Genomic DNA, 27,505 nt, shown 5'->3' with positions numbered 1-27,505 from the left:
AAATTTGTACAGCCTAGAGGCCCCAAAAAGGCACGCCTATCTAAAAATTTTGAAATCGGATGACATTTCAATCAATGCATAAATAGGTTTATGAGTTTAGGGGTTACGTTGTTTTTCTTAAAGAAAGTATCAAGGAAAATGTAGAGAGTATAAAAGGATATGTTGCCTTTTTTTTAAAAAGAAAATTTGAGAATTTTATCTTCTTATAGAAAAAGAGGAAAACATCGTAACATTTGGATATTTTTTCAAAAAATACGCTTTTTTAAATGTAGTTTTTGGTGATCAATCCTTTTACACTTGGTCCAACCGAACCTTTTAATCTGTCAAATACTGTAATTCGCACAAAAATGGCTTAATCAATAACTAGTTTCATTAATATTTCAATAACTAGTTTTATTCCTTTTATGTAAATATCTGTTTAAAGTGAAAATATGTACATAGATATTTTTTAGTTAAGTTTTAATCTAAAGGAGGAAAATGGGGTCAATCGTACTTAAATTTGATTGTCGTCTTAAAAGAGAAGTAATTATCCTTCGCTGAAAGTCACACTTGACCGAATTAACGTATTTTTTTAATGCCATTAGTTAGATTGGTTGAAGAAGATGGGTAGATATTATTCTGCTATCAAAGAAATGTTTATTGCTGGAGACAAAAAGGACAGTTTTATAGCCCTTCAAAAGGATAAGCGGTTTAGTCCGTCATATAACCGCAATTCAACAGCATAAAGCCAGCTTATTTCCCAAGTGTAATTGCGGTTGTGGGAAGGAAGTGAATCATTTATGCTTCAATTACTCGCAAGTGTACACTGTAATAGTTGAGACAACGTTTTCACTGGATAATGTAGTACGTTCATCGTCCATTTTTGTTAGAAGATTCAATTCAGCTTCAGGACACTACAGGTGGAAATTGTTTCTATTGCATGTACAGAAATGTGTGTTGGATTTTTATTCTATCCAGGATAACTAGAGTGATCCGGAGTTACCCTAGTTTTTAGAAGTGATTAAGTAATAGGATTCCAACTACTGCACTATGGGTGTGAATGCCAAATTCAGTGTGTTCATGGTTCAAGCAATAATTTTAGTACCTACCGTTTGAAGTGCTGGTGATACGTGTGCGGTCCAACAGTTTACAATCTGAAGCTTTTACAATCTTGTGGTGGTGGTGCTGTGTGTAGCACTTAAACATTACTATTGTAAACAAATGCTGCGGGACAATTTTTTTCTGTATATGAAGTTTTCCATGCATGAATTATTGTTTAAACAGTATTTTTCGACTAAAAATCTAAAACTCGAAGTATCTGCTGTTTAAACTAACAATTTGTTAATATGAATTACAAGATCTTCTTTTTTGTATGCCTTTTTTTATATGAATTTTTTTTATTAATGATTAAGTATTTAACATACCACTACGATCTCTGACTGGGTTCGATTTCTGGTCTAGGTCTTGAATTTTGTTTAATGTTTAATATGATAACTTAAATTTAATTGTTCCCAAGTATTAGTATTTATTCAACTGAAAAATGCCTGCGGGAATGCACCTTAATACCATAGATTTATTGTATCTAGAAAGCCATTAGGAATATGCTACTAACTTGTAACGTTCAATTCAATCATGATGTTTTGACTCCAAATTATTCAATTATGGAATAACCCTAATAGCTGCTGCCTCATTACTTCTCCAGCAATACTAGCTGAACTTAAGATTTATTTTTATTTTAATTTATTAGCCCTGAATTTATGCGTACAATAAGTTCATGAACCATGAGAACATAAGAACATAAACAAAATTATCAAAGAATAATTAATAGTCCCTAAAAACTAAATAAATATTCACTAGATCTGATCTTTAACATCTCATTTCAATACACTTCACATTATAGGTACACAGTATAGGCGTTCCTTGCGAAGATGGGTCCCTCATTGTTGACGGCGTCCTCTGCTGTCCAGTCATCAGTTATCCCGGGCGGTGAGAGTAGTATTTGTCTCCACTTTTCTTTTCAAAAACCTCGGTCTTCGGCTGTCCTCCACCAGTACACACCCTCTATAGCTGTCAGCTCGTCCATCCATCTCTTGTATTGACTATTTCTATTAGCTAACAGGATCCATTCGACAGCTGCGGATGATCATCTACCAATCACTTCTTGCCATACACCCTGCTGCCCATTCCCATTTCAACTTCTTCTGGGTTCAGACCTCAAGATTACATTTGCTCAGACATTAGCAAAAATTCTGGGTACATCAATTTCTCAGTGACCCTTTCTTCTTCTTAATCACCTATTTATCAAGTTCTTTCTCTTCAAAATTCTCCAGATGATAATGATTAGCACTATATTACGCCAACAAGTACATACGTAGCGTGTAGTGGTGAATTCTTATTTAGGTGAAAATATTCTTAAAAACTCAATATGGTACTGGGTTCGATTTCCGATCTAGGCCTTGGATTTTATTTAATGTTTAATTTAAGACCTTAATAATGAAGTGTTTGCTAATCGCCTCCGTCCATGATACCTATTGGTAGTTGTACGTAAAGCCTGCTTGGTAAATTAGGCATTATTTTACGTTTGTTCTTAATAACTCATTGAATATTTTATTAAATTGAAATAATAAGTTCCAAATAAATAATACAATAATTAGAATTGCAAGAAAATTAACGTACTAGTTGTTTTAGAATTAAAAAACATATTAAATTAGCAATAGAATGTCATTAAGCGTAACAATAAATCAGTGAATAGCAATTGACACTTCAGTTAAGTAGAGCTTGAACAGTCTTTAAGTCTGTAGATATGTTATTTGGATGTATGAAGCTGGTCGATTGCCGCAGTAACAGGTGATTAGATGGACTAGTTTGTCATTAAATCTTTTGACTAGCCTTCTATTTCCATCTGTTACATAAACATTTTACCTTCTTCTCCTCATATCTTTCCTATCTTCTACCATTTAAATAACCATCTTGATAAAAGGTAATAAAGGGCATTAATAAATGGTAATTATCTACTACCGCGAATTGTAATTTTTGTTTTTTACTTTAACCTTTTTCTAAATTTGATATAACTTGCAATTCCACAAAAGAATAATATTTGTACAGTTTTGCGTTATTTCTTAAATCATTTAGTGGCTTCTAAACAGAAGGTATTCATTTCCCTTACTAAATTTTAAGTGATCACTTTATCAACCTAAAAACTAAAAAAGTATTAAAGTATAACATTTTAAACTGTAAGTTTTTGTTAAAGAGTTAAAGTATAAAATAGTTTCATTCAGCTTTTCAATTGAAATTTGAGAATTGGAGGAATCAATAAAGCAGTTTTTGTTCAGCATAGTTTTTAGTTTCATTTAGAACAAACATCTAATGAAATGCCTAATTGTCTAAGATTAATCACTTTTAAAATATCTTGGTCGGAAAATTTCTACTAATAACATTAGGAGCCATTATTAGAACAAAATCTTAACTCATAATTTTTAATCTGGTCGTTCTGGAACAAGAGTTTATTTTTAAAGTCAAGTCAGTTTTTAAAGCTCAGCATTAATAGAATTAAACATTTTACAATATTTTCTTAAAAATGAGAAAATGCGAAAGCAATACTCCTCTCTAACGAAGGCTCTTTCTTGAACTTCAAAATTCGGGTTAAAACTCCCACGGGCTGAAACACATTGGGATTACTTTAAATAATTACGAATTGAATCCCTGTAAAAAATCTCCCTCTAAATTCCTTATTACAATTCACAATACATTCTAAAACAATTGCAATTCAAACCCATCAATAAAAAATCCGGCGTTTTAGGCTACAAAATTAAGCTCTCATATCTCGTTGTCTCCAGACTCCTTTATCTTTTTGGTCTTAAGACTGCTATTAATTCCTGCAGATTTTACCTAAAGTAACAATTATACTCTTCTTTTTTTTTGTTTTTAATTTAAGAGGCATTAATTTCTTTGGTAACTAGTGCTTGCAGCCTTTTTCCAGTGCACTGCCGATCTCCAGAATGTTTTCTCTCGTTGTAATATGCTCCTTGGAAGAGAAAGTATAAGGGCAGGCAACTAAACTCGAAATCAGGATCTCCTCAAGGGAATCCTGCATTAATGGTACCAACTAATTGTACAATTCCACCATCTAATAACGTTGTTAACTGGCATTAATTTATAATAAATAAGTGACATGATTTATGATGACATAAAACAATGCCAAGAAAAGTTGGAAGAGAAGCATGCTCGTTTAGAATTGAAACAGTAAAATAGATAGGATGAAAAGTGTAGCACTGGAGGAGGTACCCTTTCTGGAGTAAAGAAGACCTGATTGAAGCGTTGTGGAGATTGAGTCCAGCCATAATCACCCTCATTAGAGTTAAGTGGATTGTTACTCATTACCTCCAATGATGGACTCACGATCTAAACTTGTGATGTTTGGAAACAAGAACTACTACTGGTAGGTAGCAGCAGCCCAAGAGCTCTGCTAACTTATTTAGCAACGAGTATTCAAGATAGGATTTTAGTAAGCATATTTTATTATTTACTACTTGATACTAGTCTGTCGTGAGCAACAATTTTCAACGGTTTCGTTAACATGAGAAATGTGTGAATAACGAGGTACTAATGATTTAACTCCTATCTTAGTTCTTATTTAGCTTTTAAAATTAATATCACTCATTAAAGTTTATTTATTTGGCAAACTTGTTTCTAGCTTATTATTTTTTGTAATATTATTTACCAAATATGCTCTTAAAAAGCTGTAGTCCGCAAAGCTGGTAAAAAGAAATGATTGACGTTATCTACGTAAAAAGTAATTCGTTTAACATAAAAGGGAACGACTATTGGGAGGTCGCTCGTTTTAATAATACTTAATTTTGAGGCTCAGGAGAATGCAGGAGGTGACGCACGAGGGTGCCCCTTTGGAAAAAAATGACCGATAATAATAGAAAATTCCCCAGCAAACGAAGATGTCCAGAGTTCAAAGAATCGTTACACATCATAAAAGTTGACGATAACAGTAATAGAGATCTTATAAAACACAAATTTTTCTTATCAACAATAATTAGTGAATCGCTCTAATAAAACTCGAAACAGGCTAGGATTTTTGAGATGATGACCTTAAAGAAAGAATACCAGTTTGATGGAAGTATTATGAAAGCAAAGAACAGGATGCCTAAAAACTAGAGTTATTTTTTGGCAACACCTAGAAAACTGGTAAAAATACTAAGATAACCTTTAAAAATAACTGCAACCTGTGTTACCTATGTTAATTTTAACTTAACGAGACCGAGTGTTTAAAAGAATTACCTGACTTCTCGCCACCTTCTTCCAATTATGTGGGTTGCCCGGCCTCCGGTTTTGTTTTGAGGAAGAAAGAGATCTGGATTCCTACTATTTGACGCCTTGACTCAGTCATCATTTGTTGACCATTTTCGGCCAATGAATTTGTACATACATCTGTGTACATCTACTTCTATCCTTCACAACGGAACAAGCAATTATTTCTTGTCACTTAAGAAAATTTTGATTTATTTATTATTTATTGTGGTAAGAAAGTCATGTAGATCTTATCTATTCATTTCACATTACTAGAAAATAGAGAGATCGTTATTGCAATTAACCTTACTTTTTTTTACTTCTGAAAAATTATATAACCTTTACACATTCTATTATTAACAAATAAACAATTAAATTGTATAGTTTACTGCAATAGCTTAATAGATAGTAAACATTAGATGGTTATTATTTTAAGTAATTAAAATAAGCATATATATATTTTTCCTATATTTTCATTTTATATTGTGGTAACTGGTTTAGTAATTAATAAACTTAATTAACTAACACTTATCTTTATTAAACAAAATTCTGCACTTTCTTATAACATTAATTTAACAAGCCATTCTGATTCTTAATGACTGACTGCAACTTTGAGCTTCTCCATTTATCACGGAGCTCTCATTTTAGGAGTTTTCTTAGCGAAAAACAAAGGGTACGAGAGGGTAAATCTCGTAATATTGAAATATTTTTATCTTCCTCGAGAACCATTTGGAACCCAGCTCTCTAGTGTCTCAGCGCACTTCTAAGTAGACGCGAAATCTATCGAAATATCTTAGGGTCTATAAAGTGTACACAGGTTTGTTTAAGCGAATTCGTGTGATGTTGAGCTAGTGTTTGCCTAAACAAAAGTTCTATTCATCAACTATCTCACATCTTTTGCTGGTAATTACCGCCCCCATGAACTTGACATTTCTGTATGGCTACTTCTGTACTTCACGACGAGACAAGCAGTCAGTTCTTGCCGTATTAAGAATAGTTAGCTGGTTACTACGTAACAAGTAAGTCGTCATTTTTATAGTAAGTGCATAGGCTTATCTCTCTAGCCAGAGATACAAGTAAAACTTGTAGACTCGGAACAAGGTGAATCTCCGTCTCCGCTGAATGAATAGTCTATCTTTGAACTATCATCAGCTGCGTACACTACTTCAAAATTACCAATTGGAGGGAAGCTGTACAATTTGAGCTATAGCTCTAGTGTATACACTGGAGATATACAATCCTGTAAGAGGCAACATGAAGTCAGATTGGCGTCACTCTAGAGGGGAAGACATCAACGTCAGCGCAGTTTCACATTTTAAATTCGTATAAATATTGTATTGATATTATCTTACAAGTGAGCTACCACGTTTCAAAACTTTTCTTTTCTGTAACATCCAATTGGTTCCATGTTGGGCTCCGTGTGTTTATAGTCTCGGTTACTCGTGTTCGGTCGCGGCCGAGGACCCTCGGCCAGTTTGGCTAACTTCCGACTCCCGCGGCTCAGTCTCGCGCCCGCGCGCGTACTAATGTACACATCCGCCTTAATTTCCTTCTTTCTACATATTTCTTATCGCTCATTATTATGTTATTATTTTACACCTTTTTTATCCTCTCAAACTTTCTATATTAACTTGTTGTTTCCGCTTCTATTTCCTTTATTTGTTTTTCTATATTCTAAACCCTTTGCCCCACTACTTCCTTTGAACCATGTGGTCACCTTTCTAGTCTGTGCAGTTCCCTGCTAGTCCTTGTTTAAGACGCTTCTCTGCTCACGCTTTTAGCAACTTAACGCCTCTCAACCCGCTACGCTTCACTACCGCTGACATCTAGCAGCCCGCATATTCCACCGCATCTATCGCATTTATTGCACTTTTCCCCTTCATTCTTCCGCTTACCTCATTCCCACTTCCGATACGTTCCTCAGAGCTCAACACACTCACACACTTACCTAAACATACATACACGCTTCCGCACCCCAGCTTCCTTTCCTCTCATCGCTTCTCAGGCCGCTTATCAACATACCTCACGCACATCGCTCCTTGCAAAGGGTAAGTACCTTCCCCTTTTCTTCTACTTCCTTTTATTTTTATTTTTCTATTCTTATTTGTTTACTATTATTTCGTACAGCGCCCACTTGGGCATTTGGGTGTAGGCGTACTCGCGCGCCTACACACGGTGATACCAAAATCCATCAGGGTGTTCTTAGCTCATTTCCTCCTAAAGGGTGCCAATTCAACTAAAAAGTTATACATTCTAGAAATTTCTCTAAAGCTAGCGAAATGAAAAATGCCAGTCGTTAATGATTAACTTTTAAGAATTAAATAAATTCTGTTAAGTTTAACTTTTAGCAAAGCATTTATACAATTTAAATCTTTGTATTTTACTAGATGAGCCAAGCGTTGTTTTGTCATGATATTACCTAGCAGAAAGAGAAATACAGAGTTAATTAAACCAATAGTGAATATATTACTGTTCATTATATGTATAGTAATAGATTCAATATAATAAGACTTTGTAATTCTTGTCATTGTGGCTTTATATCATTGTAACTAGTATGTTTACATTTATGTTAAATGTCTAGGCAAAAGATATTATTAATATAACTATTTATAATAAACATCTTTACAATCTCTATACAATTTACTATTATCTTTAACAAATAGATTTTGCTGTTTTACAAGTATAATTTAGAAATTTAGTTTTAGTTATATAAAAAAAGTAATTGTGCAAAGGCAATGCCAGTTTAAAATACCATTCTAAACCAAAAGTTCAATAGGCTGGTACATTACTTCAATTGAGATTCTCATTTCATAAGTCTATGTTTAAAATTGATATCTAAATATTTTGACGTTAATATTGTTCAATTCTGGATCAAAGGTTTGTAAGGGTTAAAAGTGGAATGCAGAGAAGTAGGAGATGCTGTTACGTAGATGATGCTGTAATAACTGTACCAGAATCTGTGGTAGCGGTAACTGAGGGTTTGGAATCCTTTACTTTTTTTCTGTGTTTTATTTGATCTGGAATTGATTTCTTTTTGTAAAAATTGTGCCTTGCGTGGTTGCAGGCTAAAGACAAGTTGGAAGGAAGGTTGTTTACCGGCTTCCCAAAGGATTGGAAAGTAGGGGTTGAAGGGACAGTTAGAGGAAATTATTGCCTCCTTAGTAGAAATTTTCTTAGCAGGCATACCTAATTTATGCTTTGACAGCTCTTCTTCTAATTAACAGACGGATCCCACTGAATCCATAATGCTCTGTACTAGTCTGAGCTTCACTACTTAGAACTTTACTGACTTACACGCCTGTCCAATCTGGATCAGTAGTCTACAAAACTTCCTAAACAAAGAACTGCTCATCGCCTTGCCAAAGGCAATACTTCGAACTATTGTAAACACTCCATTTTATGTCTCCAATTTGACTATAAACACTGACCTTAACATTCCTTTTGTCACACAAGTCGCTAAAATGAGATACAGAAAACTTCATTTCGACCTGCAACCTCATATAAATCCTCTAGCTCAAAATCTTTCTTCTAGAATTCTTCCTGACAACCCGGACAAGACGTCTAAAAAGACAGTGACCTCGTGATCTCCTCTCAAGTGAAGAGAGTGGACTATCAGTCTAACGTTTTGGAGTGTTACCACTGGGTTTGCGCTGATTGCAGCGCAAATAAACACAACAAAAAAAAAAGATTATGCCACCATTGAAGCTATTTTAAAATCACAACATTGTTCATTTCAAAACATTATGGTGCCAAATAAATTTAACACCATTGAATGGTGCACCATGGTTCGTTGCGCAAAAAGAGAAAATCGGCAGAGAGTTAGGAATAATGCGCTAATAAAATAAAAATCCTTTTAAGAAGGATAACCAAAAGATTTACAGATGACCTACCAACTGTAGAAGCTGGAACAGACCAAAAACTGGGATAGCTAACCATTCGATGACAACATAATCATGTATTTATTAAACGAACATATAGTTTGTTAATTTTGTAAGGCAGAAACATTGTTGTCGAGATAATTAAGATTTTTTCTTTTCTTTAATAATAACCTAACGCAGTGGCAATATCGTAAGGTCACCTGAGGTGCGATTATTGCTAGTTGAAAACTTTTTGGCGCCACGGTAGCCGAGCGGGTTAAGAGGCGAGACCCGCAAAGCTAATATGCATTGTGGTACTGGGTTCGATTCCCGGTCTTTAGACCTTGGATTTTATTTAATGGTTAAATGAGAAATAGTAAAGTACGTTTGCTAGTCGCCTCCGTCCACGACACCTAATTGGTAGTTGGACGTTAAGCCCCGCTTGAAATAATAGGCGATTACTTTACTTTTTATTTTTTTTTTTACTTAATAATAATTTCTTCTTTTCACTAATAATAAACCTTTGTGTTTTTGGACAAAATTTTATTTAATTTTTATTTTTCTGTTCTAGGTGAGTGAATAGGACAAGTTGTCAAGTATGGAGAATATTTGTCATTGTGACACAGAACTTTGCCGGTTGATATGCATGTAATAAAACCGAACGCGCAGACAATTTCCAAACGCCAGATTCAACGGTTGAGTGACAGCTCTGTTTGGTCCAGCCAAGAGAAGAAAACATGAACCCGACCTTTACGTTTTATATTTATAGCTTTATGTTTTGTGAGTTTTATATTTATTTATATATATATATACATATTTGTCTTTTCCCTATAAACATCTGTTTTCCACACTCCTTCACGCACTTTTACACTCTTTACCAGGTAAAGAATCTTTTTTTTTTCCTCTTGTTTATCCAGTCATGTTTCTTTCTCGTCCTCCCTTCAAAATAACCTGCAGCGATTTCTTTAAACGCACATTGTTTCGTTTTCTAATGTTCTTGCGTTTGTCATTTTCTTTTAACTTTTATTATAAAGGAGGTTAATTTTAATTTTTTTTTTTTTTTTTAGGCACGTTTCTTCTCTTTCTTTGCTCAGTTTTCGTTTATTTGCTAACTTCACCATTTGTTTTAAGATAATATACATTTTGTAATTAATTTTCTTAAAAATGGTATACATTTTCTATGCGCATAATTAGAGTTCTGATTACTTATTTATAGCACTTTATACATTTAACAAACAAAGTGTTGTGTTATTAAACTTAAGTTTAAAATAGCAAGTCACAAGAACAAAATGAAATAATAATTGAAGTATCATCTCCATTAGTGGAAGAATATGCAAATGCTGGGTTCGTTAAAAGGTCACGAGTACATTTGTGCATTCAAAGATCTAGGACCATCTTTTTTTGTCCGTACAACTGAAACAGACGGTCAAAATTCTTTGGAGTTATTGGATAACACATCTTTCTTTAGGATTAGCCATTCAGTTTAAAAAATTCAGAATAAATCAGGTCTTAGTAATAATGTAGGAGATATAATGAGATTGCATGCAGACTATTTAAGCGTTCCGACGAGGAATTGTAATTTTGGTCACATTTAAAAATGGTAATGTTGAATAAGAAAGATATCTGGGTCAAGTGACAAATGGGGTGTTGATATCTGCTAGGGTATTTTAACCTTAGTAATCCTACTGTAAGTGTGTAATTGGTAACAAGAATCACACTTTATCCCGGAGAATAATGTGCAGCTTAAGATCTAAGCAAAGATTGAGTCAGAAATATTGTGTGCTTTGTTAAATCTGCTTGAATTTTTATAAATTTTAAAAGGAGAAAATCCTTCTTCTTCTTTTTTTTAAATTTATTAAGTTATCTACAATATGTATATACATATATACAATAAGTGAATCAGAAAGTGCAAAAATAATTGGTACGTGAAGACCAGGAGGAGAGAAACTACCCAGTAGTAGCACTCTCTACGGGATATAATGATCTTTAGGTCTTCAGACCTCAAGGATTCTTCTTAAATGATGTATTTAAACGTCCCATTTACTTAGTACAGAATAAATAGAATTTCAGATATTTGCATAATGTATGATAAAAATAACCCAACATATTCTCCTGTTACTGATGAGAGAAAGAGAAAGTAAATTATAATATTGCTGGGGAACTCATCAGGTTTTCATTGATGGTGAAAACAGATGAAAACAACTCCAAACCAATACGCCTCTCATCGAAACAGTAAATGCTACATTCTTAAAATATCATTTTCAAACCATCCGGGTTCTTATATGCTAATAAAGTTGGTATCTTAGGCACTGATAGTTACTGTAAATTCGCTAGTTAAGTTTTTGTAATTTAAAATTTTCATGTAAAAAATGATAATTTACTAATTAATATTATTATTGGCGATTATTTAATTAATATAATTGGACATCTCGATGGATTGTTTTTGCTCTTTCACCTCGTTTAAATTATTTTTTTCTTAATGTAGAATCCTTGTGATTCAATCATAACAACTTTATTAAGTTAGTATATTGAATTATTTAGGTGCCATGATAGTCGATCGTTTGGAGGCAAGGTTCACAAAGCTATTAGGTATTGTGGTACTGGTACTGGATTCGATTCCCAGTCTAGGCCTTGAATCTATATTGGGTAATAAAAGGAATTTATTGTAAAGTACAATTGGCTGTCCACAACACCTACATTTCGTAGTCTGAAAAAATAGGCATTATTTTACTCCATTAAATTATTCGTTATATAACTACTTACACATTAGTAAATTCAAATAATGAGTTAAACAGAATCTAAATAATATCTAATAATTAATTAATAACATGTTGCATATTACGCTTTCAATGTTTACCCTAATTACCTACTTCAATTAACCTTCGCATGATATTTATCACGTTTTGAAGCTGGGCTGGCCACATCTTGGTATCGCCCCATCGTTTTGCCATTAGCCGTTGATAAAACCACTTATCACAACACAATTTCAAGTTTAGTACTTTTTATGCCAATGAAAACGAAGTTTTGAGTTTTAGGTTTGTAATGGATCCGGTTTTTGAATTAAGAATGAGTCAGGAATTCAACTTGGGTCTTGTCATAATGAAATTATATTCTTAAACTTTAACCTTCTGCAATTTACAAGAATTCCTGTAAAAATACAAGCTAAATATGTTTCTATAAATCCTAAAAAACCTTTAGTTAATTCTAAAAACTGGATTACCAACCACTGATAACCAACTATTTAAATCCGATTGACCTCTTTATTGTGGTGAGAAGGTGACATTTATAATTTAAAACAGGTTCATTATTAAAATAAAACTGAAAAATTACAAATTATCCAAGTTTTTAATCGTCAGTTTTTTGTTTGTCTCCACGATGTTTACTGCTCGATTTTTTAAGAAATTAACCATTTATTGGGGTTGATCTAGTATTTATTTGTTGGCTTCTGTTTACATCCAGTTGCAAAGGTGGTAAAATCGAACTTATCTTTTCAATGTAACATAATTCTTCTCGTGTGTCCTATTGTTGTCTCTGCAGCGCTCTACAACTGTTCTCTTTCTTGGCGAAGATAAGAATATCTTGAAAGTGTTCGGGTCTGTTCTATTATCCTTGACTTTACTACTTTTCGCATTTTACATTTTCTATTTACGTTTCTGAAATCATTCACTGACTATTAAATTGCTTTATTTCTTCACTGCATTATTCAACATTTCTTAAACTAACCAGAAATTGCCACTTCTTTCCTACTGAACCGCATCTTCAGCTAGAGTGTGGACAGCTTAGTTTCCATTGGTCCACGCAAAAAATATCTTACATTCCACATTCTAAAAACTAATTGCAACTTCTTTGATTATTAGTTCTATTAACTGAAGAGAATAGTGATGTCTTCCTATATCTTTTTGCTTATTTATATATTGGAAAATACCTATCAACTTTGGGGATAACGGAGGCCATATTCTTGAGCCTGAATTTGAAACCTGAGAATCCAATTGTGGTCTAACACAACTAACTCACATTGTGATATGGTTCGTATAAAATACGAAAACAACCTTTATTTCTATTATTGATAGTGATTATGTTTGCTAATATTTTAGACATCTTAATAACAATATAGCAGCATAGATATTTTATGTATTTTTGAAGGCCTTCTTAAAAATGTATTTCTATTAAAAATCATCGCGTTTTAATCCACTTATCATCATTGCAGAACGCATAGTCAAGGTGATGAATTGATATTTCCACGGCTATAAATTCAGCGCATTCAGTATGCAACTAAGGATGCAATAGATGGTGTTTACTCTTCCATACTGGACCACTATTTACAAATTTAATAACACATCTTCTATCCTTCTTTACCTGGACCCAATACGATTTATGGTGAGATAGAAAAAGTATGGCAGGTAGCGGCTACCGAACGGATCTTAATTATTATGACCAGCATTATTTATGACTGGAGAAGAAACAAACCAGCTGCTGCATTACACACACACACACGAACTTTCACGCTAGTATCTCTCTTCTATGTTCTTAGAGCTACTACATTTAGTCTCCAACGGGAACTTTAATTTACCGTTATTATTATGTTATTTACTCAAAAAATTATCATCATTTTTTGCTATCTTTTATATTTAAAATTTATTCCATAACAAATTCCATGCCCACATTTTTGGTACCCCGTATATTCTGATCTACTTCTTTCCATTGCTGATTAAACATTATTTTGCATCATTTTATTTTGAAACTATGTTGCATTACAAAGTAATAGACAGTAGTAATAGTAATAATCAAAGTAGAACATTAACTAATAAATATACCCTTTGTACTAAGTAGTTTAGACAAAAAATAATCATTTATTTCAGAAAACAGTGAAAAGGCACCTAAATCCAAGGTTGAAACTAGTGTTATTTCTTGTATAACAGTCCAAGAACATTTAGAAAATATGTATGCCACAAAAATCAAAATAACACCAATCCAACAATATTAGAATATTCTCTAATGAGTTCAACTAATTTAAGAAAGTTGAGGTAGAATTAATCAATATTAAATGTATTATTTTTGGGGAATATCGATGGGGAATATCGAGGTGCGCTCATCAATAAATACAACTTTTTTTGCTTTATACCAACGTTTCGGTAATTTTTTTTTCTGTTGATATGATTAACAGTTATGATGATTTAGCTCTACATTAAACTTCACAAACTTTTTTTATAATACCTTGAAGAAGGTAGTAAAAATTACCGAAACGTTGGTATAAAGCAATCAAGCAAAAAAGTATTGTATTTATCGATGACCGCACCTCGATATTTCCCAAAAAATCATCCATCAATAACGGTCGGGAAAAAAAAACAAAACCATCATTAAATTTATTCTCATATTTGTTTTATTGATTTAAATTAACGAGCGGAGCCTTCTGGGGGCAGAAATAGTGAAAAAGGTGAACTTTTCCATCATTAATTTTCTCTGAATTTATTTGTTTGATTCATTTTTTTTTATCGGCGCATATCACAACTGTGAAATATGCCTGTACCTCGGAGGGAAAAGGCACCATGTCCATTTTTTCGATTTTCAGATTTTGGCATCATTTTACAAATTTTTTGTTGCTCTTTCTACAGGTGTAAAGCACTATGTCCTATGTTTACTATTAAGCGATTTATGTATTTTTAAAAAGCGCTATGATACTTCATTGCTTAAGGGTAAAAGGCACTACATGGGCATAAATTTTTTCACAATGGAGATGAAAGTAAAATATTTTAAAATATGGGAGTTAAAGTGGCCGTACCTAATGTAATAATTACGGTGAGAAGTACAGGAAAGAGTATAACCGGAAAAGTGGACCAGAAAATGAATTTGGAAAAATATCTTCATTTGGTTCCCCTGTAAAATTTACTTTTTGTGACATGGTGCCTTTTCCCTCCGAGGTACAGATTCATTTTATATATTGTTTGCGCATTGCTGCTAAATAATTATTTAAATAAAAATTTTTAGCAACTATTTCTCCTAAATATTTTTTAACCTCAATGTTAAAAGAGAAGATAATACAAAGAACAAGAAGGAAGAAGTATGTAAAAAAGATAAAAATATCTGGAGCAAGATTTCATTTTACTTGCTCACGTTGAAAAGTTTTTCTTAAAGTTTGCAAAGGAAATTCATTAGACTCTAAATAACTTTCCCTCTAAATCACCTGTATCTCGTTCAAACTGTTGCCTCGTATTCCCACCTAATGGGGCGTATTTCTTACCAAGGTGTTAGGCCGAAGATGTTATTACTTGAATTCAACTTCTGAAATTAAGGGGAAAGAAAAAACTTTACCTTATTATTGTTTTATATTGTAAATTTAAATAATAAATTCTTCTAACTCTTAACTTTTGCCCAAAAATGTCGCCCTTAAAATAGACTTTATGATGTGCACTATTCTAGAACATCGAAAGAAAAATTATCTTTTTACAAATAAATTTTACTTTTTCAAAGTCCCCTCTTTAGAAAAAAAGTATAAAATTCCGGCAGCGTTTTTATTTTGCTGGAAAAATCCATTTTAATGTCCCTTGTGAAGGAAAAATTGGTTTGTACAAACTGCTCAGCGTGTATAATCACTGAAAGAGATAGTTGCTCAGAAAACCTTGGATTAGAAATTCGAGAAGCAGGTGAATAATCAATTGGTGAATCGATCAGTGTTTATGAATTATATTGTAAATAGTTTATTTTTTGATATTTATAAATAGTTTTTAGTTTAGACTTGAACATTAGGGAGCGATGAATATCAAGTACTCCATCCTAACAAAAGCAGGAATGTGTGTTAAATTAGGATTTAGATAACCAGTGTGAATGAATTTATCGGCGTGTCTGTATTTATCAGTATAGTAAATACGTAACCAAGAATTTGTTGTTAGAAACTTTTTATTACTCATTATTTTATTAGTATAATACATCAATCTGGAAACATACATATGGTCCTCGAAATTTTTAATCATATGACTAATACGACAATATATTTTTATATATCAATCCCTACATTTCTCCCCGCTTTAATCAGCTATCTACCTCTCCATCTTCAGCTCATCTTTTCCTCCTCTTCCTTTTCTGGTGCACCTATCCTTGCCCATAATTGGTCCGCATACTTTCTCTTAAGTTCACCTTCTGACATGACTAGATATGATAACTCTCCAGTCCTACAGTTAATCATACCCGGTTTCCATCCTTTCCCTAATTCATTTTTTATCCACACCTCTTGTCCCTCCACAAATTCCCTCTTTTGAATACTTAGATCGTGGTATCTTTTTTGTTTCCAGATCTCCTTTTCCATTTCTTCCTTAGGATCTGGCTTTAACCAATCCAACACAGTAGGGAGTCTTCTTTTCAAAAATAACTCAGCCGGTGATTTGTGAGTAGTTCTGTGAGGTGTGTTCCGATAGCTTAGCAACTACCTTGAGGGCCTTACCTTTTCTTGAGGGCTGCCTCCTTCGTCCTTCCCCGCCAGTGGGATAATTTTTAATCATATGTTTCCTTTAAAACTAAATACGACAATATATTTTTATATTTCAATCCCTACAATCAGTGAGAGAGAGTTTAGAAAATACTTGGTGACAGATGAAAATCTTACGTCAGAGGAATGTAGAAAATTTGTTGTGGCTGACCGGCAAACAGCCAATGAAAACAAAAAATCAAAGTTCGGTAAAAATTGTTACCTATGGTTTTTTTAAGTGTTAAAAAAAGGAAAAAAGGTGTTTACATGTTCATGAATAAGTAAATTATGTAGACGTTTAACTTATTGACGACAGTGAAAGTAATTATTTACTTTGGAAGTTAAGAGTATGCTTTAGAATGATGCATAACTCAATATAAGCTAGATGAGTATGATGTACCTTATATGATGTAGCAGATATTGGAAGGGGATGACACAGGAGGACAGGAGGAAAGTAATATAACGGACGTTCTAGGTAGATATCTCTCATTATAAATTCAAATAGCGGTATCTCTATGTAATGTCGATAGTGTAGGAAGTCTCCCTCCATCACAATCTACGTACTAGGTCCAATGACCGTTTTAAATAAGTATAAGTATAAAAAGACTAAAAATTTATAAATAAGATATTCCAAAAAGAAATAAGAGGAGTGGGATAGTCGTAGAAAGAAAGTCTAAATGTGGGTTGATAAGTCAGTCAAAGGTCAACTGATAGATTTCTGTTGTTGGAACATAATGTCATCCATCCGCTGAAAACACAATAACAATGATCAGATCCAGCTTTTGTCTAAAGTTCTTAACGAACGCAACCACTCTTTAAAAAGGCGTCAAACTCTGTAAATTCTATAAGTAAGAGAAACTGTGAATTTTTAAGTGTTTCTTTTAAATATTTGGATAATAACATTATTATTAATCTGTCAAAGTGTGAATTTAATATTTTGTATTGTACAGTGCCCAGGAATCACTGCCATTTTTATTGGCCTATAAACCCAATGCAATTATTCCAAACGCAAAATTAAAATTTAATACTTAGCTGAAAATAATAAAGCGTACGATACATCTTATTGCTTTCCCATTCAGCGGTGTTAAATTTATTTGGCACATAATGTTTTGAAATGAACAATGTTCTGATTTTAAAATAGCTTCAATGGTGGCATAATCTTTTTTGTTTGCGTTTATTTGTGCTACAATCAGCGCGTTGGCGCTATAAGTAACAATGATAACAGAGTAACAAATGAAGCAAACGAGTGGAGAAGTTATCCAGTGGTAACACTCCAAAACATTAGACTGTTAGTCCACTCTCTTAACTTGAGAGGAGATCACGAGGTCACTGTCTTTTTAGGCGTTTTGTCGGGTTGTCAGAAAGAGTTCTAGAAGTGTAGAATATAAATAAAAAAATGAAAATTACAATATGGGAGAGAACACAAACAACTAAAACACATAAAACGTAATAATAATTTACTTAATACTCATAAGGGTTGAATAAACACAAATTAACCTAAATATAGTTTATTCTCTTAATTCATAAGGCATAACGTTCATAAACCGTAACTTCCATAAAGAGTGACAAAACTAAACTCAACTCCACTAAGGAATGTCTCCAACTACCTGCAACCCTCCAGCTACGCCTAACGGTCAGCCCTTCTCTTACACCCTCAACAGGGTTGCCAAATATCCAACATTCCAATACATTTAAATTTACTACAGAAGAAAGATTTTGAGCTAGAGGATTTATATGAGGTAGCAGGTTGAAATGAAGTTTTTTGTATCGTGTTTTAGCGAGTAGTGTGACAAAAGGAATGTTAAAGGCCAGTGTGTATAGTCAGGTTGGAGACATAAAATGAAGTGTTTACAATAGTTCGATGTATTTTAGATTGAAGAGATTGAATAAAGCCCAAGATAGCGGGCAACGTTCACTACTAATAGCGGTGTTAGGTTATAGAAGACTGGAGGAAGAGAAATGCGACGAAAAGTTAAGGTGATGTTTTGAGACATCATTAGTTTCATTAAGTTTAATAGCCAATCTCTTGAACCACTGTTCTAATGAGGAGAGATGTGACTGCAGATTTCTGTGAGCAAGTACAGGATCATGATTAGTGGACAGTAAGGCGGTGTCATCTGCATACGTGAGAAGTGTGTAGTGTTAGGATCAGTTGGTATGTTTGAAGTGTAAGTTGAATAAAGAATAGGACCCTGAATACTGCCCTGTGGAACTCCAGCGTCGATATTTTTAAGTGGGGTAGCATAATCTAAAAATTAATTTTAAATCATGGATAGTTAAGGAGAGCTACAATTTAATTAGGAAGATTCTTTATGATTTAGAAAGTTGTTAAATAAAAACTTATTAAATAAAGATTGAACTATCTTTTAACGCAATCTGTTGCACTTGTCGTTTAGCTACTCATCAAGTATTAGAAGATCATAACGCACTTTTAAGATTATTATTTGTTGAAAATAAAATCCTTTATTCTTCTCCTAAAATGAAATAAAACTTTCAAGATGAAGGAGTTCTCGTAAATAATCCAGTACAAAGATTTCTTTGTCTGTGTTATGCTCGTATATTGTTTGATTTTTCATTTCTATGTACAGAGCGGAGTCAGAGTGTTGAAGATAATCGTAGAGACAATTAAAAATCAAAAGTTATGGTTAAACGACTGGCTGTAATGTACGGTTTCATTTTGTGAAAAATCAATATTTTGTGTAAAATATTTGTTTTCTCTAAAACATTCTAATATTTGGACAATAAGTGTATTATTTTTCCAGTATCCCACACTATTTCTCTTGATGTTTTCGAATAATAAATAAAATTTAATCTAAAACGTGATATGCTTTGGTTTTTAACATGAGGAGGACTGAAAATACATTCATTTACATATAATACATTATTTTATAATTTGCATATAATGTGATGGATATTTAATAGATTTTTTAAATGTTTTTTATTGAGAAATTTTTCTTTGGATAAAAAAAAAATTGAGTGAATATTATTAATGTACGGTATATTGGAGTGATGGTAAGTGTGTGAACTGTGGCGACGCGGCCGGTCCGTTTGTAAGTTTAATGAGAGATTTGTGTTCCCACGTGTGCCCCGAGGGCCAACCCTCCAGTGTCCCAGCGTCTCTTACTATTTCACTCTTTTCACTTATATTATCTTAGTCGCTCTCTCGTGGGAAAAGATGGCAAAGGTCACTCCTAGAGGTTGTTCGGCCTGCCCATGCACTTCATACTCCTCCATTGAGACACCCCATACTCGAGTACATGCATCTTTAACCACATCTGATACATCTATCTATATCGCGTTACATATTAATTACATAGTATATGTAAATACAAAGTTAAAAATAAAGCCTATTTTGATGGTAAGCAAGTACCTAGTGGCAAAGAGAACCTGGACACGCAAACCTAACTAACAAAGATCGCCTACTTAATAGCTTTGACTATTCAAGGACTTTGTGACAAAGCTTTGTAATTAAAATAACTTACCCTAATTTATTTTAATTGAATAAACATTCGCTGCTAAAGTCAGTTCACTATAATGATATCATAGTAACTTTAGAAAAAGAAACAATTCTCTCCTGAAATAGTGGTCTAAAACTCACCTGAGCTACAAGTTAAGTGGCTACTTTTAGAACAAATCATCTCACTAATTCATCATTCTAAGCCATGTCTTGCTAAAGAGCCCCTTTGTAAACCAATTTCTTTAGGAAAGAAAGGTAATTGCATTGCAATGATGCTGTTTCGTTTTAGAACTCTTGAGTCTCAAGCTACATATCGTTTTTCTTCTACATTAAGATCATAGGATTCTGTTACACTGCGTTCTATGGTTTAATAAGAAAAAACATCTCGAGACCAGTATTGTACTGAAAAGGTTACGGGCGCAAATGAAAGCATTTATTAATGCGCCTTAATTACAAAAAATAATAATAATAATAAAGATATTACCCTTCAATGCACTTTGGTAGTTCTTATAGTAAATCCCGAATACTGGCTTCGTCCTTCTTATTCTAACATTTACACCCATTTATTTTCACCAGAAATGAATCCTATCCATAATTCTCTTAAACATTCTTTATACAGCCATCCAGAACTGCCAAATGGTACTCCTTGAATGTAATGTTTCAATCTCAAAACCTTACTTTCTCTTTTTAGAACACTTTCTCAATCTAGAAAAAGATAGTTTCCTTTTTTCCAATTTTTTATTTGAATCCGGGTATCTTTTACAAGGATGGAAATTGTTATATTGTAGCTGATATGTAAATGATTGCTTTCGTTCAGATTAATTGCTAAGTTTTCTTTAATCTCAAATATCTCCAAAACTACTCGATGGATTTTGTTTATATTTCACCTGTATATGGAGGCAACTTTTGTCTATAATTGCATAACATTTCGTAAAAATCTGTCGAGTAGTTAACGAGATATGTAGAGTTAAATTTTCGTTTCGTTTGAAACAGTGAAATCTTTAACTTCAAATATCTCCAAAACTACTCGATGGATTTTGTTTATATTTCACCTGTATATGGAGGCAACTTTTGTCTATAATTGCATAAAATTTCGTAAAAATCAGTCGAGTAGTTAACGAGATATTTAGAGTTAAATTTTCGTTTCGTTTGAAACAGTGGAATCTTTAACATCAAATATCTTAAAAACTATTCTATTGATTTTGTTTATATTTCACCTGTATATGGAGACAATTTTTGTCTATAATTGTATAAAATTTCGTATAAATCAGTCGAGTAGTTAACGAGATATGTAGAGTTAAATTTTCGTTTCGTTTGAAACAGTGAAATCTTTAACTTCAAATATCTCCAAAACTACTCGATGGATTTTGTTTATATTTCACCTGTATATGGAGGCAACTTTTGTCTATAATTGCATAAAATTTCGTAAAAATCAGTCGAGTAGTTAACGAGATATTTAGAGTTAAATTTTCGTTTCGTTTGAAACAGTGGAATCTTTAACATCAAATATCTTAAAAACTATTCTATTGATTTTGTTTATATTTCACCTGTATATGGAGACAACTTTTGTCTATAATTGTATAAAATTTCGTATAAATCAGTCGAGTAGTTAACGAGATATGTAGAGTTAAATTTTCGTTTCGTTTGAAACAGTGGAATCTTTAACATCAAATATCTTAAAAACTATTCTATTGATTTTGTTTATATTTCACCTGTATATGGAGACAACTTTTGTCTATAATTGTATAAAATTTCGTATAAATCAGTCGAGTAGTTTTGGAGTTAAAGATTTCACTGTTTCAAACGAAACGAAAATTTAACTCTAAATATCTTGTTAACTAATTGACAGATTTTTACGAAATTTTACGCAATAATAGAAAAAAAATTGTCTATAATATATATACAGGTGAAATATAAACAAAATCAATCGAGTAGTTCTTAAGATATTTGAAGTTAAAGATTTCATTGTTTCAAACGAAACGAAATCTTTAACTTCAAATATCTCCAAAACTACTCGATTGATTTTGTTTATATTTCACCTCTATATGGAGACAACGTTTTTCTATAATTGTATAAAATTTCGTAAAAATCTGTCGAGTAGGAAACGAGATATTTAGAGTTAAATTTTCGTTTCGTTTGAAATAGTGAAATCTTTAACTTCAAATATCTCCAAAACTACTTGATGGATTTTGTTTATATTTCACCTGTATATGGAGACCACTTTTTTCTATAATTGTTAGAAATTTCGTAAAAATCTGTCGAGTAGTTAACGAGATATTTAGAGTTAATTCACAAATCATTTGATAACCGATTTCTGTTTCGCTTTCCACTGGCATTGTCAGTATTTACTTCCGCATTAGAGTCAGTGGACATCACTTCCCCAAGAAACTTGAATTTTGTTTAAAAATAAAAAATAAATCTTAAATTTAGTCTTTCCCAAGCTACCCATATATGTATACAAATATATTAAGATCATTTCTTGAATTTTAGCTTTCTAAAATACCACTAAAATTCATTCACATCTTGCCTACAAGGTTACCGACAAACACAAGCAAAATAATAACTAACCACAATCTTTTAGGTCTTTCTTTAAAACCATTTCTCCAAATCACATGGCTAGGGTAATTCATTTTTAATAAAATAAGGTATTCTACTTACTAACTGTAAACGAGATACCGGAATACCTGTCGTACTAAGTGATTGATGTTCACTCCTTATTAAATTGGCACACATTAATTTTAAATTATTATAATATTTATAGTTTAATTTGGAAAAAAAAGAACCAAATATGAAATGGTTTTTTAGTGGGGGGAAGGCAGGTTTATTTTGAAGGTTTGTGCGAGACTAGTTTGTAATTTCAAGCCACACCTTCTCTATTCTTATTGGCCTGGACTCTCTCAATGATAGCTTGCGGTTTTTTCTTTATCTGTTTACATTTTTTTTTTTTTGGAAGGGAGAAGCCACTTCGAGTAACTAAAGTGAGTTTAATTTGTGGAATGGTTTACTCCCAAAAATATAAGAAAGAAATTCTCTCTATCTTCTGTTGGTTTAGTTTGGTTAATCACTTTCGCATTGTCAGCTTTTCTTATCTATCACAAATGTTATAAACAGAGACCAAATTGGAAATGATGATCCAAGACTCATAGACAGATGAATATTTCTAGCCCAAGAAAGGGGGTTACAAGTTCAGGATTGAGCGGTTTAAGTAAGGTTGTCTCAATGGAATATGTTCGTATAATTTAAATATAAACGTAACATGCTCATAGATTAGATCTTAAAATGAATAATACTTAATTTCAATTCATCTTGACAAAAAAATCTCCAATTTTACTCTTATTAATTTCCCCAGAGAAGGTTATGTTAATCGATAAAAACAAGTGTGCATAATACTCACACACATTTAAAATAATTTTATATGAAAGTTTTAAAAATGGTTTCACAAAACGAAAAAGAGAAACTTTATTCTGCAATGCTGCAATACCATAGAATCGTGGCTGATGAAGGCAATTAACTGACAATCTGCAAGACATGACATTTTCAGCAGAACGATGACATTTCAAAAGTGATATGTCTATAATGCTAACAAATCACCTTATTTTTTTTGTAAAACTCTCCTGCTCATCCACTCTTCTTAACGATATTTATTCAGATTGCGAATATTTGAAGGATTTTTTTTTTTTTTATGCAATGTTTAAGCAATGTCTTCACCAATCTCTGAACTCTAGTTTACCTTTACGTAAAATACTTTTTCTTAAATAAAAGAACAAACTGACAACTTAAAGAATTTTTTTTATTTTTCGAAACTGATATTTGCATATTTCGTTTAAAATAACTGATGGCTACTTTTATGGTGTAAGCACTTTTGGTCTGAAGGTTGTAAAACGAGTTATTGTTTTCAGTAAGAATATTGCAATTACTGATTTCTTGCTTGTAAAACACAATATCTCTTTGTAAGCAGAACTAGAGCGTGCCTTCTGGCCTTATATTTATGCTCCACACTTTAAAATTGCTAACATTGAAATGTTTATGATTATTTTATGCATTTTCCATACATAGCGATTCCTCTTGTACATTGAATACAAATTTATTTTTCTTTATTGTTTCCTTATCTGGTCTATAAGTCTGCATTTTGGAAAAAGTTCAAAAAAATGGGTTTTTCTTTCCTCTTATTGCAACATTTTTATTTTTGTAAAATTTTTCAATACATACAATTTATTAGTTGCATTATTTGGACGGTGTCAGTTTTTCTTTTAATTTTTAAGTTACATTTTCATTGCAAGAAGTTAGTTGAGTCGCTAGGCGTGTAGTTGTGTTGTATAGTTCTTCTGATTAGTATGGCGGTCCCTCCGTGAGCTGTGTTGTCTGGATGGTCAGTTCTGTGAATAATGTAGTCGTTTATGAAATAGGATCTGCTTGTAAAGTGGGTCTCAGTAATCAATGCAATGTTAATTCTTTTCTCATGGAGAAGAATGTCCAGTTCATGTCGTCGTGAAGTTAGTCCATTAGCGTTCCAAAGAAGAATAGTTAAGGAATGTTGAGTGTGAGCCATAGGAGTTTAAGGAAGTAGTTTATTGATTAGCGAGGTGAGAAGCGAAATTAGTGGAGTTACCAGGTTTTTCAAGGCAGTGATGAAAGAGTTGAGTGTTGATGTAATGTCGATTGGAGAAGTGGTTGTGACTGGAGCTTGGGTTTGAGATTGAAGAGAAGATGGTCCAGCTGCTACTTCAGCATAGCTTAGGGTACTGGTGTTTGGTAATGAGGCCTTTCTTCCAAGCTGCAGAGGAGATGAAGAATGAAGCTGAGGAGCGTGGTTCGATTCCTGTTGCCTTCTCAGTGCAGACGGGTGATTATAGACTGGTTCCGGCTTTCTCTTCTGTTGCAGCTCTTTGTGGACAGTGCATCCTTTCCAACTCGCCACATGCGGCCCAAGACACAGAACGCATTTAGGTGGGTCTTCTGCTTTTTTGGTACATTCGGCTGTGAGATGGGCTCCTGCACATTTTACACATCGGGGAGCATGTTGGCAGTAACCTCTGGTATGGCCATACTTTTGACAGCGTTTGCATTGCACGATATTGTTTTGTTTGTAAGGTTCTTTGACATGGATAGTGGTATTCAATACTGCTCGAGGATTGAATATTTCATTGTTGTTGCTTTGTGGTTCTAAGTCCACAAAGAACAGAGGCAGCGGGTACTTTTCTGTCCTCAGAACGACGCACTTTCCCACTCTGTGGAAATTCTCAATCATCAAAATGGTACCAAAACCGACGAAACCCATCACTAGTATTACTTCCTACCGACCAATCTGCTTACTACCACTTCTTTCCAAAATCCTCGAAAAGCTACTTCTTAAAAGACTTTATCCTTTGGTGTCAGAACAAAATATGATTCCGGATCATCAATTCGGATTTCGGAGACATCACTCAACTTCTCACCAGGTGCTTCGAGTTGTAGACACTATTGCTACCTCCCTCGAGCGAAAGCAGTATTGCCCGAGTATTTTCCTTGACGTCGCTCAGGCGTTCGACAGGGTGTGGCACGAGAGACTACTGTTTAAGCTGAGGGAGATTCTTCCTCATACTTACTACCTCATCCTCAAATCTTACTTAAAAGATCGATATTTCAGAGTCAACTGTGGAGCAGCAGACTCTGATATCCGTCTAGCTCGAGCTGGTGTTTCTCAGGGCAGTGTCCTAGGTCATATTCTTTACTCCTTGTATATAGCAGACATACCTCAACATCCTAATACTATCCTCTCCACCTTTGCTGACGATACTGCTATCTTATCTCCACATTCCGATCCTCTTATCGCTACATGAACTCTACAAACACACATCAACCACCTACATGACTGGCTTTTCAAATGGAGAATCAAAACCAACGTTACGAAGTCTAAGTTTATAGTATTTACTCTCAGACGGAAAATCCTACCTCCTGTCATCTTGGACCAAACTCCTATACCAACTGTGGACAAAGTACGCTACCTTGGACTGCGCCTAGACAAACAGTTGACATGGAATCCCCATACTAGACTGAAAAAACAAGAAACTAACCAGCGCTACAAACTTCTCGCCAGACTACTTGACAAACGATCGAAACTTAACCTAGATAACAAAAGACTCTTACACCTACTGCGACCTATTTGGTCATATGGCATCGAAGTATGGGGATCGACTAAGCGTTCCAACTCACTCCAGGCATTACAGTCAAAAATACTTCGAAAACTTCTTAACGCTCCGTTCTATGTATCTAACCTCACTATCCATAATGACCTCAAAATTCCTTTCATTACAGATCTTGCTAACACTCGTTTCTTCAAATTTCATTCCTCTACAGCAGCTCATCCTAACCCTCTCATAGAACACCTATCTTCCTCCACATTACCAGGTAATCCTCTAAGGAGATTGAAGAGAAGATGGCCTCGTGATCTTCTCTCATCCTGAGAGCAGTGTAGCTGAGCACGTTACTGGAGTGGCACCACTGGGTGCCTTCTCCAATCATGATTTCCCGTTATTTCTTTTTTTCTTTTACTATATTTGCTTGTTGCAACAACTGTTGCAGTGGTAAGTTACAATAAAAGATAAAAAAAAAAACATTTGGATGGTAACAAGTCCCTTTTATTTGCATAAATTAACTTCATCTTCGTTAAAAGTTTTCATAATGCAATATGCATTAAGAATTTGCTTGAAAACTTCCAAATAATTTGTACTAGAACAAATATACAAACGAACAAAAACTTGTCAACTGGCTGTCTATTAGGCCATTTCTTAGGATTGAACGGTTCTTCGCTTAGTTGTCTCTTATCTTAGTGTAGACTCTACTAGTTCAAGTTTGCCCATAGTGACAATAATTAGGTTTCCATTGGTCAGACTAGTTAAAATTGCAATATAAACTTCAATACTTCAGATTTGACTTTAATATTATTGCTAATATCAATTATTATTGGGCTTCTTTATAATAATAATTGATATGGAAACGAGAGGATGCGGGTAGGAAAGATTAGCGAAAACAAATCGACGTGGAATTATCCATATAAATGTCGGAATTAAAAAAAAATAGACTAGATTCGCCGGGTAGCACGGTGAAGTATTAATATGTTCTGAGAGATGTAGGAGTGGTTCTGGTGGTGTTTAGATAAAACGGCTACTAGTCTTTACATTTTATTATTTATAAGTGCGCGCGCATACTAGTCATTATTACCTGTTGGAGCTCCGTCTTCTTCGTCCGCCAGGAATGCATGCTATCATTAAGCCTTCACGCATATCTCCTGCTTTAGATACCTCAGCAGCTCTCAATGGTCCATACTCTTTTACTTGCATCCCACTTTAATATTATAATTTTTAAAAATTATTTTCTCGTTTTTATTTTTACAGAGCGGCAGTTCTCTTGTGGTAACAACTTGTTTGTACTTCATTTTAACAGTTTTGAGGGCTTGAAACATTTATTATTTTCGAA

The 27,505-nt window shown here is 33.4% G+C and overlaps 1 protein-coding gene and 1 pseudogene across 1 annotated transcript in view; both read left to right on the top strand.

Moving 5' to 3' along the window:
* Nucleotides 1-27,505, top strand: part of twz (BTB/POZ domain-containing protein twz) — a 133,755-nt gene that overhangs the window by 52,502 nt on the left and 53,748 nt on the right. The gene's annotated exons all lie outside the window — the stretch shown is intronic.
* Nucleotides 9,324-9,390, top strand: LOC141450583 (U4 spliceosomal RNA; annotated as a pseudogene).

Source organism: Rhodnius prolixus, unplaced genomic scaffold (genome assembly GCF_049639745.1).
Source record: "Rhodnius prolixus isolate KJV_2025 unplaced genomic scaffold, Rpr scaffold_2, whole genome shotgun sequence".
NCBI classification, from domain to species: domain Eukaryota; kingdom Metazoa; phylum Arthropoda; class Insecta; order Hemiptera; family Reduviidae; genus Rhodnius; species Rhodnius prolixus.
This window is presented reverse-complemented; position numbering and strand designations above follow the sequence as displayed.